Below are 15,968 nucleotides of genomic sequence, written 5' to 3' on the forward strand. Positions count from 1 at the left end.
GAACTCCATGAATATCTGAGAAGAGAAGAGAAATATTCTGGAGCTTTTAATTCATCAGAATCTTTGTAATAAATCTGTATTTACTTTGGCTGTCAAGACCTGTCTTTCAGGGCCTTAAACAAATAGGTATAAAGTTGTAAAATACCAGACATACATCAAAAAGAATGAAATCATGCCATTTGAAGCAACATGGACTGATCTAGAGGTTATCATACTAAGTGAAGTGAGTCAGAAAGAGAAAGACAAATACCATATGATATCACTAATTTGCAGCATCTAAAATATAACATAAATGAACTTATCTACAAGACAGAAACAGGCTCACAGACACAGAGAGCAGACTTTTGCTTGCCAAGGGGGAAGGCAGGTGGGGGAGGGAAGGACTGGGAGTTTGGGTTTAGCAGATGTAAACTATTTTATGTTATACATAGGATGGATAAACAATGAGGTCCATTGTACTATACAGTACATGGAATTATATTCAATATCATGTGATAAACCACAAAGGAAAAGAATAGGAAAAAGAATACATATGTGTATAACTGATCATTTTGCTATGTGTGTGTGTGTGTGTGTGTGTGTGTGTGTGTGTGTATGGTTTAAATCATCAACTTCTCAGTTATATTTATTTCTTCTTTATAATCTAAAATAATATTATATAGTGATAAAGATAGGAGCCTCCCAAATTGCTTCCAGAATTTGCTTAGATAGCAACAGGACTGCACAGCATCTGAACATAGACTGCAGGAACTGGGTCACCAGGTGCTATCTCTCTAGGCTTGAAGACTTTGCTCTCGGAGAAAGTAGGCTGAGTCCATGAGATCCACCCAGAATATGATCAAGCCAAACCACTGATTTTGGGCATTTTCCTAAAGTGAAAAGAGAAGCAAAATTTCCAACTAGCTAATTGTGCTACTTGTTAGTCTATCTGAAGTCTTTTGTTTCTGGAAGCTTTTAATATTCTCTTTGTTTCTGTCAGCAGTTTTTCTGTACCATGCCTGGCTGTGAGTTATTTCTTTATTTTCTGGTTTTTTATCCTGTTGGGCTTTGTAGTGCTCCTTGAATCCCTGACAGGGATAGTCACAAGCTATTATTTTGAGAAGATTGTTTCTGCCCCATTTGCTGACCTCCTGCTGGGACACCAGTCTATACCCCATATACTTTTTACACTTTTCTTCCCTCCAGTATCTTTCATCCTTCTTTCTATAATGTCTCCATCTGGTTGTTTTTTCAGAACTACTTTCCAGTTTATTAATCATCATCTCAGTGTGTCTAAACTTTTTGTAAACTCATGTATTGAGTTCTTAATTTTGGTTATTACATTTTCTCAGTTCTAGAGTTTCTATTTGAATCATTTTTGGTAGTTTCCAGTTCTTTGCTAAAACTCTTCAGACCCAATTTCTTAAACATAAAATCTGCATCTGATAACTCTGATATTTAGAGCTATTGATCCATTTCTACTGTCTTCATTTTTCTGGTCATTTGATCCTGTCAACTGGGGTGCTGGATTCACTGCTAGATGAGAGATGAGGCTGATAAGGGAAACTAGAGCTGGTCACTGAAGACCTTGCCAATCATATTAAATAACTTGGACTTTTTTCACAGTAATTGTGACTGAGGAGATTTAAGCAGGTAAGTTTTTTCCGTTTACACTTTAGAAAGATGACTCTAGCTTTAAGGTGGGAGAATGCATTAGAAAGCAGTCAGACTAGAGATGCAGAGGCCAATGGGTAAGGTTTATAGGAATTTAACAAGAGAGGACGGCAATTAGGGATAAGGCTTGTACTAATGGAGATTTTAGTGGGCTTCCTTCATAGCTCAGTTAGTTGGTAAAGAGTTTGCCTGCAGTGCAGGAGACCCAGGTTCAATTCTGGGGTCAGGAAGATCCCCTGAGAAGGAAATGGCAATCCATTCCAGTACTCTTGCCTGGAAAAACCCATGGACAGAGGAGCCTGGTGGGCTCCAGTCCATGGCATCCGAAGAGTTGGGACAACTTAGCAACTAAACCGCCACCACCACCAATGAAGACTTTTTAAAAGGGTGTATATATCCAAGAGATTTTTCTGGGCTAGAGTCTACATGATGATTCCCATGTTTCTGTTTTTGAAAACTGAAAGAAGAAAAAATGATGCCATTTACTAAACTGGATGAAATTGAGGGAAGTTTAAATTTAGGAGAAAAAGAGTTGACTTGGGATTAGTGCAGTTGAGATGGTAGGCTGATTTCTAGTTGTGAGATGTTGTGGTCTGGACACTCAGGAGAAATTCTGGGCCGAATATACAGCTCTGGATGTCATCTGCACACAGGCGACAGCGGTGTCACACAGAGGAGCAGATGAAAGGGCGCAGGGTGGAGGTGGAGGCCAGGGTGGGGCGCCTCGGGTGAAGCCTCAGAACACAGAGCTGCCAGGAAGCAGGCGGGCTCGCGGGAGCCTGGACCAGACGGCGATGGAGTCAGAAAAGAAGGCGGTGGTAACCGGGGGAGCGCAGTGTCACGAAACCGAGGGCACAGATCATCGCGAGGGGAACATGGTCACCAGATTGAAAGGCAACTAAGAAAACAGACTGAAAACAAGCAGATCATCGGTGACCCTGGTGAGGAGCGTTTCGGTGGAGTGAAGGGAGAAAGCAGGTTGTGGTGGGCTGAGGAGTGGACGGGGGAAGGGGTGGAGAATGAGCCCAGGGATTTCGTGAAGTCTGGCTCTGAGGAGGAGAAAGGTGGGTAGATAGGATGCATGTGAGATTAAGGAATGTTTTCTAATTTTAGGAAAGAAAGATTTGACCATGATCAAATGCCAATAGGAAGATATAACCAAAGTGGGAGAGGTTGAAGGATACAAGAGAAAAAAAAAAAAAGCATGTGTGCATCCTAAGTTGCTTCAGTCATGTCTAACTCTTTGCTCCTGGAAGGACTGCCAGGCTCTTCTGTCATGGGATTCTCCAGGCAAGAATACTGGAGTGGGTTGCCTTCTCCTCCAGGGAATTAAAAAAAAAAATAGCCTAATTAATAGCAAATATGGGGGCTTCCCAGGTGGCGCTAATGGTAAAAAAAAAACAAACCACACACCTACCAGTGCAGGAGACCCAGGTTCAATCCCTGGTTTGGGAAGATCCCCTGGAGGAGGGCATGGCAACCCACTCCAGTATTCTTGCCTGGAGAACCCCATGGACAGAGGAGCCTGGTGGGCTACAGTCCACGGGGTTGCAAAGAGTTGGATAGGACTGAAGAGACTTAGTATGCAGCATGCACGATAGCAAACATCTGAAAAGACTGGAGGATTCAGGATCTAGACCTCAAGGGGCAAGTTCTGCCAGAGATGCTTAGAAGCTCGGGAGAGAGATCCTTTCCCATTTTTTCCTAACAGAAGGGAAAAGTCAGGGGCTAGTTTTGGTGGCAAGACAGGGAGAGAGTTCTTTACAGATGGTTTCTCTTTTGAGTGCAAATTAGGGGGGCTTGGATATCTGCTCTAGAGAAAAAGCAAAAACTTTCAAGCAGTATGGTATAACAGCCACATAGCATTAATGATCCAACTGAAGTCAGATACCATGAAGTTGGTCAGTGGCTGCATTCTACAGGGTGATCTGAGTTTGCCCAGCAGTTCCCAGCAGTTTGGAGCAGTTGAAGAGGAAGTCGACTGTTAGATGTATCCTGAAAAAGGATTTGGGGCTGGTGGCTCCCTCTGCAGACAACAGGACAAGGCTAATGAGAACGCTGGCAAGTGTGATGGACAGTGGAGAAGAAAGTGAATATGAAAGGGAACAAGTAGGTAGAAGGGACATAGATGTCCGAAATGGAGGTTCCAGGACAATTTGATGAAACAGAGTCTGGGACTCCAAATTTCCTGGTTTGGGTGACTGGGATTTGATGATTATCAATTTATGTATAAGAAAACCAGTTTTCTTGAGACAGTCTTGGTTTATACCTGCTTTACTGGAGTAATTGCTAAGGCACCCCATCTCACTTTCAAAAGTATCCTTGTTTGTGTAATAAATTAAATGTCTTGGTATCTATATAGAGATTACATGGAATGGGCTTGGAAGAAAGGAGATAATTAGTTTAATCATGGACATGTTGAGTTCAAGGAATTTATAGGAAATTCAGGTTAAAAGATCAAGTAGACCAAACATTTGAGCAGATACAACCTATACTCACCCATAATACATAAATCAGTACAGTACTAAATGACATAATGTAGTGATTATCTCAAGTGATATACTAATCTGCAAATAATACATTAAATTCCTAGAAAATATTTGCATTGGATGCTTGAGGGTCTTTTCTTGGTATTAAAATGTGTGGTATTTGTGAGTGAAATGAAAAATATTAATCATGTGAGAAACAGTTTTAACACTGCCAATTTGTCAATCTGGTGTAACATGTGAATGGACTGAGTTAAATTTGGTCATACCTCAAAGCATCACAAGGGGGCAGCACACTATGATAAATAATTAACCAGGGAGAAGGTTCCTATCAGATATTCTGCAGTTAGAACTTTTAAGAGTTTATAGCCACTGGACATTGTAAGTGCATGCATGTTAAGCTGCGCCAGCCGTGTCCGACTCTTTGTGACACTATGCATTGTGACCTGCCAGGCTCCTCTGTCCTTGGGATTCTCCTGGGAGAGGATTTCCATGGCCTCCTCCAGGGGGTCTTCTCTTCCCAGGGATTGAACCTGGGTTTCTTATGTCTCCTGCATTGGCAGGCGGGTTCTTTACATTAGTGCCCCTACATTATATAAATTTTTCTAAATGTATGCTTTTTAATTTAAAAGTAATTATTTGTTTTATTATTATTGCTAATCTGAAGATGTGAAAATTAAAACGTTTTATTTTGAAATATGTACATTATTTTTAAATATCTTAAACAGATTAAGACACATGATGTCCCTATTCCCTGGTGGCTCAGTGGTAAAAAAAAAAAAAAATCCTCCTGTAATGCAGAAAAATCCACCTGTAATGCAGGAAACACGGGTTTGATCCCTGAGTGGCAAAAGATCCCCTGTAGAAGGAAATGGCAACCCACTCCAGTATTCTTGCCTGGGAAATCCCATGATCAAGCCTGGTGGGCTACAAAAGTCAGCGGGTCATGAAAGAGTTGGACATAACTTAGTGACTTAACAACAAAACAAATGATCACAGATATAGATTTATGGGCATTCTTAAGATAGCTATTAGTATATACATCTTCCCTGGTGCCTCAGATGGTAAAGAATCCACCTACAACATGGGAGACCTGGGTTCAATCCTGGGTGTGGGAAGATCCCCTGGAGGACGACATGGTAACCCACTCCAGTATTCTTGCCTGGAGAATCCCTATGGACAGAGGAGTCTGGTGGGCTACAGTCCATGGGGTCGCAAAGAGTCGGACACCACTGAGTGACTAAGCACACACAGTATATCATACACGAGCTATAAATGTTTTATAAATTTGCATTTTGATTGGTATCTTGTAGTTAATTTTACTTACAGTATCTTTTTAGTACATTTATCTCACTAGTGAACATACACTTAGTAACTTCATTCTTTGGCATTTGGAAGGAAAGCATTCGGAAATCTCATGAAGAAATTTTTGTTTGCCATATTCTAGCTATAGCATCACAAATGGAGGTAGGTATGGTTATCTGATTTAGCCAATGGATAGCACAGGATACCCGGTTAAATTTGAACTTCAGCTAAATAGCAAATAATCTCTATAAGTATGGTACCATACAATATTTGGGACATACATATACTAAAAATTAGTCAGCTCTTCAATATATTTTATGTGGCAACCCAAGTAGGGACCAACAAGAGGGAGAAGAAATGGGGGGTGGGGAGAAAGCAAGCTGTAGAGAAATCCAGGATTCCAGGCTCCAAATCTGACCTACTATTTAGAGCTCTTCAGGACCAAAGAAAAGAATTATAAATGGACTTGAACTAGGCTGCATTCTGTGGTGAACTCATTTATATGTTAAGCTAAACAACATGGGCTAGGGTTAATCAAGTACTCTGGTGAATTACCATCTACACCACACATTGATTACTGATTTTCAAACAACAAAATACGACAACATATATTTAAAGCTAGTTCAGTTTTGGACAAAATTGAATAAATAACTGCAATTCAGACATTTTGGGGTCTTACCCACATTCAGGGTTATCATTATGAAAATCTGTCATTAGAGCATGAAGGTTCGGAAATGCCATTTTAATTTCGTTTAATCAACAAACATGCCTGGCACCTTCTGTGTGCAGAGGACTGACTTAGACTGTGAGTATAAGGATTAATAAGACACTGATGTAATTCATCTTGGTAGCCATTTATCGTTGATAAAATAAAAGTTAAAATCTTGTACAAATCATGGCAAAATCATTCTTACCATTCCCCACCCCCACCCCCAGCCTCGGTTATGGTCCTCGATCAATTATTTCTCCCTGTGTTCCTCCCTAGAATGACCTCCTTTCTCTTCCATGTGATTTTCAACTACCATTTTAATACTCAAGACTTCCAAATATCTATTCCAGCCATGACTTCTCCACTGTGCCTAAGTATGTACATTTAACTGATGTGAGTTCTTGGCTGTCCCATGAGTACTTCCTAAATTAGATTCATCGTTTTCTCCCAGAAAATTTTATTCTTCGTTTATTCCCAATCTTAGTCAATTGCAGTTCTTTTCCTGTTCTCTGCCCTTCAGACATTCACACAATCCTCAACTTCCGCCCCCCATCCAATCAGAGTATCCTTACTAGATCATGTGTCTACTGTTCCATGTTCTTTCTAAACTCATTTCCTTCCTCTAGCCTCAATTGCCTTAAGTTAAAAATTTATTAAAATTATCAATTTATTTTATAACAATAATTAGATTTTTAAATCAGCAAAGAGTTTATGATTTTAATGACATTAAGAGATAAGAATAAGACTGATAAGGAAACACAGAGTCAGAGTCAGAGAATGGCCTGGGGTTGGGAGGTGTTCAGATGCCTGAAATACAGACACTTGGAAGAGAAGGTAGGGAAACCCCTCAAGCTTCCCATTCAGCACAGGGCTAGGCATGGATGGAAACAACTGGAAGCATTTATAGGACACTCACTGAATGTTCTGCAGAAGACTCTTGAGAGTCCCTTGAGCTGTAAGGAGATCAAACCAGACAATCCTAAAGGAAATCAACCCTGAATATTCAATGGGAGGACTGATGCTGAAGCTGAAGCTCCAATACTTTGGCCACCTGATGCGAAAAACTGACTCATTGGAAAAGACTGCAACAGGTGAAGGAGGTGACAGAGGATGAGATGGCTGGATGGCATCACTGACTCAATGGACATGAGTCTGAGCAAACTCCGAGAGATAGTGAAGGACGGGGAAGCCTGGCATGCTGCAGTCCATGGGGTCACAGAGTCAGACACAACTCAGTGACTGAACAACAACACTGACCCTTAGGCATTCACATCTTCCAGTGAGGTGAATACAGCAGGTCAAAGATCACATTCCTCGAGACTGCAGGGAAGAAGGGGAGGGAAACCAAGTCTTTCAACCTGGGTCAATAGTCCTAGCAATTTAAAAAGTGATGAACACATCTTTTTAAGACCAGCCCAGTATCTTACAGGAGCATCAGTGGTGGCATAATCAAAGGAGTATAATCAAGGAAAACATAAATAAATCTGTAACAACTAATAACATGACTACCCTTATGCCCTATATCAACTATAAAATGCTGCTGCTGCTAAGTCACTTCAGTTGTGTCCGACTCTGTGCGACCCCATCCCTGGGATTCTCCAGGCAAGAACACTGGAGTGGGTTGCCATTTCCTTCTCCAATGCATGAAAGTGAAAGTGAAGTCGCTCAGTCGTGTCTGACTCCTAGCAACCCCATGGACTGCAGCCTACCAGGCTCCTCTGTCCATGGGATTTTCCAGGCAAGAGTACTGGAGTGGGGTGCCATTGCCTTCTCCAAACTATAAAATGGGAAATATTTAAACAAATGATTCTGATTGGTGTTACTTTTAAAAAGCCAAAGCAAATTTTCAGTTTTATTTCCAATTACTTTTCCAGAACCTATAATCATCATCGATGTTGAAATTTCTCAAAACCCGTTGGAAAGTATCTGAGCACACATTTCAGAAAGATGTTGGCTTTGATCCATTTGGTCAACATGATGGCTAACCCCTGTCCTTGTCTTATAGCCAATCCCTGTCTTCCTTCTTCAGTTTTTTGACCAGAGGAATTCTGGACCACATATGTGGATTCTCAAGGCTCTGTCTCTGTATTTGGGGTGACAGAAGGGCTCAAACAACAGAACATGAGAACATAGGTGTTTTACCTGTCCAGAGGCAGCCACCCAAGCATGCTATTTAAGGGCTGAGAGGACTCAAGGAAGATTCAAAAGGAGGGGTCATGAGCTCCTTGCAACAGGGGAGGGGAGTCTGTGTCCGGGCAAAGCACTGAGGGGAGGGTGGAAGGACAGGTTGATCAGGCCGGGGGTTCACTGGACCCAAGATCCTGTGTGTTTCTAGAAACAGGCCTTGGGCGAGTCTCTCTGGCCTCACATATGGAATGGGGATAACAGATTGAAGACCGTGGAGGCCTAAATCGGCTTAATCACACACTGGTGTGAGGATGGGAAGGCCCCCAGATGCTTGAAATTCTTTCCACAGAAAACAAAACATTTACTTTACTGAGATAAAAGGCTTGAAATGTAAATGCATGAGTGAAACTCATTCACACTTGGTTGTAATCAGTCAGTCAAGAAATCAATAAACAGAGAAGTATCAGATTCCCTGGGGGTGGGGGGCAGAGAGGAAGGGTCTAAGTTTAGGAGGTAGCGGCTGGGTGGAAAGTTAGGATCAGCGCCAAGGAAAGAGACCTAGGAGACTAGGAAAGCCAACTTCACCTACTTGGCACATTTTACTGGTGATTCATGAGGTTTGTCCATCTGTCTTCTCCACTGGCTTGTGAACTCCTTGAGCCAATGACTCCGTAGCACCTAGCATTGAGCCTGGTGCAAACGGTAAGCACTAAATCATTCCGGGCTCATGCTGAATTTTAGTTCCAAACTGGTGGACAGCAACTGTGTGCAAATGAACTTTTGCTTTTCCTGCCCATCCGAAGAGACAGATTATTGGAACCCTTCCTCTCCTGGAGTTCTGGGGTGTCAGAGCTGCCTTCTCAGGCCCATCTGTGTCCACACAACCAAGAAACAAAGCTCTCCCTCACTCAGCTAGGAGATGGCAATCGAGGGAAAATGATTTTAAAGATGCCTGCTCAAAATTCTCCTAATAATGAAAACTATGAGGCAAGGACATTTTGGTTGCTTCTGTTGCTCAAAATATACATCAGGATCTTGCAGTGTTTTCTATTCATTATCCTCAGTGTGGACTTCCTGATTTTTTTTTAGTATCAATTTTCATGGTATAGATAGAGTGAAGAGGCTAGCACGTGGACCTAGCAATGTGCCTGGCAAATAGCAAGTGTTCAATAAATTTTTGTTGAATGAACAAATGAATGCATGAATGATTGATTGGGGGTGATCCCAAATTCCAAACAATTGAGTCAAAAATGAGGAAAATTCACATCAAGTAGGTAGAGACTAAGCTGAAACATTATGCATAAAACTTTGTGAAAAGCTGAGGAAAATCTAGATTTACCATACAAATACTTGAATGTCATTAGCTTAATTGGATTTTATTTAATAGAGTAAATGGAATTGGAATATAGTGACTAGAATATAGGAACAAATCAAGTCAATTTTGCTCTCTTTGGGTTAAGCTAGGTTGAACAAAATGGGAAATTTCTGTTGCCCTTGCAAGGCTGGGACCTAATAATTTTTCTAAGTTATTTGGAAAACTCTGAGTTTGTTTTGTTTGTTTTTGTTTTGCTTTGCTTTACAAATAACCTCCTGGCCCTCTAGCAATACCCCCATCTCAGATATCACTCCCCTATCTAGCTATAAAACAATTAATAGAAGCTCAAAACATTTGAGCAACACTTGCTATTTTAAACAAATCCTGGTTTTAGTCTGAACATAGTAAAGAACTTCTCAGGCCCAGCGAGCCCCACTTCAGGTCTCCATTACTGGAAAAAGCCATTATGTGGAGAAACTGTGGGTCAGCCAAGAACCCAGTAGTATGAGCACATTTCAGAAAGTGTGGCTGATTCCCTCTTGTAGTTTGTTCTTATCTAGTATCAGGTCACCTGAAATCATTAAAACTTCTTGTAACAGTTTTCCAATCCTTGACTAAATTTCCACTTTAAGGACCTCTGACTTTTTAGGTCTTGGAGAAGAAAATGGCAATCTCTCACTAGAATGAGTCTACGATTCATGCTAAATCACAAGGATGATCAGATGAAATTGTTACCAGAATGCTGTGTTTCTGGTGGATAATAACTCATTGGACATAAAAATTAAGATAATATGCTTTATTTTACATGATTGTTGATGTTGATTCCAGCCATTACCTCCAATCAAGTCAGGCTATAATTTTGTGGCATTAATGAAGACAGACTTAATGAGCAGCTCTCCTTTCACAGAGTAGGTCTCGCTGCCGTACACAAAATCAAAGTCCGCTAAACAGGAAACTTCCATTCCACACCAGCAGGCCTAACTCAATTTGTGGATTACACCTCCAGAGCTCAGCAAGCAACAAATTAATCATTTTTTTTTTCCCCCAACTGAGGCATTTTTTCCCCTTCCAATCTGAATTTCAGAACTTGTCTTGATTAATGCTGATGTACTGAACACTGTTGCCATTAAGTCATAGATCTTGCAAAGAGTCAGTTGGAGTAATAATTCATATGTCTCCTGGAGCAAAGTTGTTCAAAAGTCTCCGTGCGATATTCTGATGGATCAAAATCCTATGATATCCTGATGCTTCTTTCCAACAGTGGCTTTCATTGTAATTGTTCTTAAGATTTTTATCTATCATGTCAACTTAATAGAAACAACGTTCCTGCTTCAAAACTACATATGAATAACAGCTATAGATAAAATTGTTCTACATGCTGATTATTAGTCCCTGAGAGCAATATTTTGTAAAACTTACCTCACTACCCAAAAGCAACTTTTACTCTTATCCTTTTATATTTAATGAAAAAAAAATCTAAATATGTGCTAGCATCTGTGTGCTAACCTTTTAAGCTAATTATTATTTATCCACTTAAAATTAGTAAATTTTCCATTTAGGAAAGTCATTCAAGATTCCAACTCTCCCCACTCTTTTTTTAAGCTAGATCATGACATCTCTGCAGAAGACAAATCCTGTATTAGTGACAAGTTGCTGTTGTTTAGTTGTTAAGTTATGTCTGACTCTTGTGATTAGAAGTGAGTTACTGTTATCCTGAAGGAGGCAGAAAGTTGATGATGTTACCCAGTAAAGAGTTTAATCAACTGTTAAGTGATGCCTTGATTTTTAAATTATACAAAAGTCACTTGCTGTATTTTCTATTCTGAGCACCTACCCCAAAGCCTGGCCTGCAGTTGGTGTTCAATGTCCACTGAATGCAACTCAGGATTTTTTAGGAAGAGGCTGGTGAGACAGCGTTCTTCAATTTGTCCACTAGGTGGCATACAGGGATCACTCTTCCCACATGGAACCGGCACAGACCCTCCCATTCATAGTGTAAATAAAGAGCTGCATTATTAATTTATACCATAGCATCCACTCTACACCTAATATTTGTTTAACCAGCTGTTTCCTGTAATCCTCCTTAAACACTATTGATTAAAATCCTAAGGACATTCAAGTTTCCATCCCTTCCCATTTTACCCCAATAACATATCGTTACCTTTACTTAACAGACTAAATACATTTAAATATCATAGGCTAAGTACTATGGTTACTGATAATGAACATAGGAGGTCGGAAAATTAACTGGAGGCAATGGAAGACTATAATACAAAGTATTTTCAAATTTGCTCTGCATTTTGCTGGAATTTTAACTGGCTGTGAATACTATTATTTTTAAAATGTAATCTGGAAAATAAAACATACATGGGGCAAAAGGAAATGAAAAGAAAACCAGTATTAGGGTGTCCCAAAAAAGGGAGTTATTTCCTGAATATGCCTCTTGTTCATCTTTACAAAGACCAGGGGCTGTGCTACCTTAAGAGTCAAAGACTTCTTCAACTACTCAGAAAATACCAACATTCCACACCCAAGATGCTAAAAGCCAGGACTGTTTAGTAGACCATCTATTCATAAAGCATCTTCGTTCGCCGAATGTATTTATCCTGGATGTGTTACTGGCTCCCAAAGGAAGGAAAAGGAAGTGAAACCACTAGGGATATAATGAATTGATTCTTCTCTGTGAAAGTATCTTCAGTTCTTCTAAATTACAGTGTCAGTCATTCCTCTGAGATTCAGGGCCTAGCGTACAATAAATGGCTCACTTTATAAGAACACCATGTTCTCCTCTTGCTTGTTTCTGATAGAAAGCCCAGGCCCACTGAACACTCCCCTTTGGAATACTGGCCTCTGGGTACTTTCTCTTCGGAGACCAGTGGTCTGGAGGTTGTTGGTTTTCTCTTGCTCATTGTTATGTTTAAACAGAATTAGTTCTTATCTAGTTTTCCCATTTTTAATCTGTTTCCAGTTTTGTGAAGCGATTACTAAAACATATAATTCTCTTAGCTTAAAAATTAAATTATCAAGAACAGATAGCCCCAAAGTGACTGAAGACTAAGGTTTAAATAAATGCCCAACCACCTTCGGCATACTTTCTATTTTATTGAATGAAAGAAAAATTTCATAAAAATAATGGAACTGAACTTAAGACACATCAAACTAAAAGTTATCCAAAGAGAACGACTATGATGTATTTTTAATAAAACAATACTCCCATTTTATGATTCCATTAAAATATTGAAGTTGCTGAAGTGTGTGTAAAATGATTGCAAATTTAGTACACTGAAATAATCAAATAGAAATGGTTACCAGAAACTACGTTTGTAATGAATAAATATTACATTTCACGTAGAAATTAATTCTCAGGCTTTATTTCTTAAGAACCGTTAGCTTCCAAGAAGCCAGCCAGTATGTTTGATTTAATGACATCACACTGGAACGTGTACAGGAACACTTTCCATCCTAAAAACTCCCAAAGTACTGGCCACTTTGTGTATTTTTCCAGGGATAAATGAAAATAAAACAACTTATTTTCAAAATAATAAACCATCTTATTTGGAACACAACAGTCATAGTCAATGGAAGAAAACAACTTCATTTCAACCCCAGAGAGTTCAGATTTACTTAGGATGGTAAACAGTCTCACACAAATCATTCATTTAAGCAACTTTTAAAAGTAACCTTACCAACCATGACTTAAAAGGATTTTTTTCAGTGTATTAAAATTGTCCACCAACATCATTCTATATACAAAAAGCACCATAGTTCTGTGATCTTAAGTTCACAATTCAGTTGAGAAGCCTGAACCAAAATCGGTAACATCTCAAAGACTGTCACTTTAACAGGTATTACCTATGTGATTACAATAACTTTCTTTTCACATGAACTTACATAGTTTCTAAAAGAAAACTCATAAATCTGGAATGGATATCGCCATTCCTCAGCATTTCCTTCAGCCTATACTATCCTTTTTTTCAGGTGTTATAAAAATGCTTGTTGAAATACAGATGGAAAAACTGCCACTTGGAAACCATGCATCCACCAGATTTATAGTAGCATCAGCAAAATCCGGGATACTGGACTTCATCCTTACCCCAGTCTAGACTGAGCTTGTTTACTGCAGAACAGTATTTTATCTGACAATAAGAGACTTAAAAAAAAAAAAAAAAGTTGAGCTGCCATGTCAAACTCAAAAGAAAATTAAAACAAGAAAAGTTATTTTAATGTATACATATATCATGATATGTATGCCCTCTGAAATCTTAAAGGAATCAAGGCTTAACCCAAAGAGTAAAAAAAATATATATATTATATATATATATATATATATACGGGAGTTTTACCTTGTCCTAAAATCCAGAAGTTCAGATGCTCTCAAGTCCTGCTGAAGTTGGAGCCTGGAGATCAAGTGAAGCCAGGGCTCTTTCCCCTCACCTTAAGTTTGTCTCTGGGCAAGTGTGTGTGCGTGTGTGAGTGTGTGTGTGTGTGCGTGCGTGTGCGTGTGCCGCGCAGAATGTCTCTTTGTGGCGCTGGATGGCAGAGGTCCTGCTCCTGGGAAGAAGGAGGCACTTTCTCACCAAGAGCAGAAGAAAAGCAAAGCAGCGTCACCAGGAAAGTTCTCCTCCCAGATCCCCTAATTACAGCCTAACGTGCGCTTCATGCAAACTTCAGGGAGGAAGGGAGGGGCAGCTCTATGCCCAGACCTTGTGGAACAGCAGCCTCTTAGATGACTTTCCCTCTGCTCAGATCCCCGAGTTGCCCGCTCAGGGGTTCAGGCAAAGCGGGAGCTACAACCACAAGCCCCCACCACGGCACACCTCCTGGGTCTGTCCAGAGGGGATGGGGCAAGGGACTGTGGAACGATCGGGGGGGGGGGGGGGCAGTGGGGTGAGGCAGACAAACCAGGATAGTGAGTTTTCACTTTGTTTCTTAGCCTCTGCTTAAAATGAAGATCCAAAAGTAGGACAGGTCTTCGCTTTCCCGGTTCCCTTCCCCCAAGGTATATCCAGGGTAATCAGGTAATTATGACCACTGCGGGAAAAGCTTCCAAAATGTAAGTAAGGGGCCGTTTCACCCAGACTGCCAGAAGTATGCTTTCTTGTTTACAGGACGCAATATTGATACTGTTTGATTCTCCTTTAACAAACAACTGCTATTGTACCCTTGGATGACAAAGCTCAAAGAACCTGGGTTTATTTATAGAGTGAAGAATGCGAGGGGCAGACAGGATGGGTGGAGTTGGCTTATGGATCCATACTCAGGATTAGAACCAGATGGGTACAGAGCGCGCGCGCGCACAGAGGGAGACAGGCGCGCGCTCGCGCGCTCAAGCACCCCTAAAATAACCGCTGGGGAAGATGCTAGGACACGCGGGAAAACGCCTCCTGAACAAACAGACATTTATTTATAACTTCTGGGACAGTATATAGGTCCATTGATTCCCGCCTTGAGTAATCAAGGGTTTTGGAGAGGAAACGGCTTCATATTTCAATAACAGAGCCACCTTTGATGGAGCCTAGGAGAGGGGAAAAAAAGAAACACACCGCAGGAAGCAAACGGCTGTTGCAGCCGCCGGGAGGAGGGAGCGGGGCTGGCCCGGGGATGAGGACAAGCAAACAAGCCCGAGAGGCCCCTAGCCAGGGAGGAGGCGAGACGCAGGCCATTTCGCTTGAGAGCTTGGGGTGCCAGGGCACCCGGGGCGCTGGGCGCTCGGAGGCGTCCCGGGATCGCGGCTGCGCGCCCCTCTCTCGCCGGCGGGCTTAGGAGGCGCAGGCGGAGCCGCGGGCTCTTCACGACCGCTGGCGCTCAACCGGTGCAAGGAAGGGCAGAGGGTCTGGAGAGCCCGAGGACTGATGGAGCAGAGGGACTGGTGGGGCGGGGGAATTGGGGCGAGATAAGCCAGTGAGGTGGGGGCATCGACGGGACAGGGCTCAGGTGAGCCACGGGGACCAGCGGCAGGGACGCCCGTAGAGTTGGCGCGGCGGGGGCACAGGGCGCGAGCAGGGCATCGCGCGCTGTCGGAGCCGCTCCCGAGGCGGCGAGCGGCGCTATTGTCTTGGAGATAAAACCCTAAGCTGGGTTGGCTGCTTCCTCTTACAAGAGAGGCGGGAAAGAGGTCTTAAAAAGAAGATAATAAGGCTTCGTTCCAGCTTTCCCCGCCTCGCTGTATTTCACCGGTTCCTACCCCCAGGTTCACCCTTCCCATTCGGGTCTTCGAGTAAATTAATATGTGCCTCTCGGAAAGATTTTATTCCGCAGCCAAACTAAACACCCAGAAAGTCTCATAAAGGAAGACTAGTTATATTCGCCAAGAAATAATTAAAAACGAGTCTTCCAACAGACAACTCAACACCTTTCTTGTCATTTCAAAACC

At 41.5% G+C, this 15,968-nt stretch overlaps 1 protein-coding gene across 1 annotated transcript in view; it reads right to left on the minus strand.

Moving 5' to 3' along the window:
- Positions 1–14,151, minus strand: part of HAPLN1 (hyaluronan and proteoglycan link protein 1) — a 77,592-nt gene extending 63,441 nt beyond the window's left edge. The window contains exon 1 of the mRNA XM_020894190.2: positions 13,939–14,151. The gene's annotated coding sequence lies outside the window, so the exon portion shown is untranslated. The remainder of the gene's footprint in view (positions 1–13,938) is intronic.
- Between the last annotated feature and the right edge of the window lie 1,817 nt (positions 14,152–15,968).

This window comes from Odocoileus virginianus, chromosome 3 (genome assembly GCF_023699985.2).
Source record: "Odocoileus virginianus isolate 20LAN1187 ecotype Illinois chromosome 3, Ovbor_1.2, whole genome shotgun sequence".
Lineage (NCBI taxonomy): Eukaryota > Metazoa > Chordata > Mammalia > Artiodactyla > Cervidae > Odocoileus > Odocoileus virginianus.